This window comes from Montipora capricornis, chromosome 6, assembly GCF_036669925.1.
Source record: "Montipora capricornis isolate CH-2021 chromosome 6, ASM3666992v2, whole genome shotgun sequence".
NCBI lineage: Eukaryota > Metazoa > Cnidaria > Anthozoa > Scleractinia > Acroporidae > Montipora > Montipora capricornis.
The window spans coordinates 50,838,411-50,840,910 of NC_090888.1; the positions used below are offsets into that span (position 1 = coordinate 50,838,411).

Sequence of the window (2,500 nt, forward strand, 5' to 3'; positions counted from 1 at the left end):
AAGGCAAAATACAAATGCAAAATTACTTCAGTAGTGCTCCTTTTGGCAAAAATAAAATAAAAAAACAAAGAAAATGATGCTCGTAGTGATGAATCGGTTTAAAAACGGTGCTAGCACAATCTATCAAAGCCTAAGATGTGCTCAGGAGAAGGAAACAGGAATGGTGAGAGCATTTGCCTCCTCGACCAGTGTGACCAATATTCGAATAATCAATTCATTATTGCATTCTTGAAACGACTAGCGGGTTCAAGTTTCAAATAATCAGTTCATTAATGCAATCTTGAGGGGTACGCTTCACTTGGTTTGACTGTAACGAACCCAATATCCTTTTAAACGTCAATAGTTTTACAAGAGAAAATTACTGAGAGGTATTTTCCCTAAAGTCACAGTTTTAGATCACTTACGTATACAAGTTTCAGCAATCCCACGAGGTTAGGCAAATAGGCAATCAAATAGGGATATCATCACGCGTGGAGAAAAAAGGCAACCCACGCATTGCGCGAAACAACAATGGCGGAGGAAGCAATCGTTGATACGGTCTTTGTCGATGAAGTGTCAGTCTTTCATCAAAGTCTGTGGCAAGTGGGCAAAGAAAAGGATCCGTGCCACCTGGTATTGCTCGAAATAACCATGGGAAACAATATTTGATGTTAAAACCGGTTCCAACCAAAGAAATGGAATTGTTAGGTTTGTGAATATGCAGCTAGCCCCAGGCCTTATTTCTTGTCTTCTTTAGCCTCAAGCTTCTTTGTAGCTTTCAGAGCTTTTGACGTTTCCTTATCGTTTCAACTGACACGAAAAGAAATAACCAGATAAATGAAGCCGATGTTTCAGGTTAGGGCCAGGGTTAGTTATGCTTTGAAGTTACGCCATACCACAGACATACTTACATTTATAAAAACGTACAATATGTCAACTCAATATATATGTATTGATGTTATCGACCCCTTCATCAACGAAATGTTGACAAGTTCATAAGGTTCAATTTCCGTTTTGTTCTAAGATTGACCATTAATGTTAGCAACACAACGGAAAGCCCTGCAGAATTTAAAATTAATCAACTTGGGTTTTCTTTGCGTTCAGGTTATGCCTCAAGGTGTCTTCGAGTGATAAAATGAAAACACGCTTGTTCGGGAACCTGTATATGGTGGGATCGGTTAACCGTCGCATTTGCTGGCCGGATATTCTGCATTTTAGTTTGTGAACGGGTTAGTCCTTGGAACTGACGAAGCAGTAATTGCACGAGAAGTCCTCTTTAGAAGTTGAACTTCCCTTACGAAGTAATCTTAACAAGAGGCCGTGAGTTGAATCTTCCTGTTTTTCTGCAGTTAGAAACGTGATGAACTGACAGGATAGGAACGATAAAAAATAATAGACCTTTTCCAGTAGAACGCGTAGCACTCAATAGTTACGCTGAACAATGCACTGAAAAAAGTAGAGAATTAGTCAGTTAGTCCGGAAAAAAGGCCGACCCCAATCGTCGAAGGCAACCCGAAAGCTCCTTTTGACATAATTTACACGCAGCGTACTGAATAAGCTACCTAGCCTAGTGTTTTTTTGTCATAGTCATGCTGTGACTAAAATAAACAAATTCTTGGCGTTATCGTTTTCGAAACCAGCAGATACTCTCTTCAGAGAGAAGCTTTTTCACACGCCAGCCATCGCGCACCGACAATACAATGGACATTTTGGTCGCCTTCAATGCCTTTTCTTATTTGACTGGTTCTCGTTCTTTTTCCTTTCTCCTCCCATGTATCTGTTGTACATTTCAGAAATTCTGAGATTTTTCATTGGACACAATTTTAATTTGTATTTCAAGTCACTACCGGGTTTAAAATTACTGCCTACATAAGTCAGCTATACCGCACCCCCAAAAAAAAATTAAGAGGAACGATAATTTGATTTATTATTTTAAGAAATCATGAAATAATCGTGCCAATGAACAACTGGTCTGCGATCGGTCTGCGACACAGTCGTAATTGTTGAGAAAGTTGAATCTAGTTCTACTTTCCCGACCATTATGAGCGTGTCGTAGACGGATCGCAGACCGTTGCAGATCATATGGAAACTAGGCTTTAATGGCAACCTCCATAACAAGGCATATAGGGTCAGAGAAAGAAAAAACGACACATCGTAAATTCACCTCACTTTATTTTGACAAAATTCGAATATACAGAGATCATGGTAGTTCGCAGGCAGCATGACTATTTTAGGCGGGCTACTAAAGCTGCGATTAAATTCTGCTAGCTCTTTCTATAAACGAAAGTACGTAACGCTTAACAATTAGTAACACAACGGAAGAAAAATAAATTGAATGATTTAATCAATTAAAATAGACGAGAGGGAAAAAGGTTTAGAGAAAAATATTTAGAAAGTAGTCAATTAAGCAGAAAGCGCAAGGTAGCACAAATCAAAGTTCATCATCTCCTCTTTTCCCTTAAGATCTTTAGAAACACGTCCGATTTAATTTACGTTATAAAGGTAATATCCCATGCTGGCG

At 38.8% G+C, this 2,500-nt stretch overlaps 1 protein-coding gene across 3 annotated transcripts in view; it reads left to right on the forward strand.

The window, feature by feature from the left end:
- LOC138052398 (gamma-aminobutyric acid type B receptor subunit 2-like) overlaps positions 1–2,500 on the forward strand; it is a 45,564-nt gene that overhangs the window by 381 nt on the left and 42,683 nt on the right. For all 3 annotated transcript variants that reach the window (XM_068898885.1, XM_068898886.1, XM_068898887.1), the window contains exons 1-2: positions 1–687; positions 1,084–1,299. The exon at positions 1–687 is cut by the window's left edge and continues 381 nt beyond it. The gene's annotated coding sequence lies outside the window, so the exon portion shown is untranslated. The remainder of the gene's footprint in view (positions 688–1,083; positions 1,300–2,500) is intronic.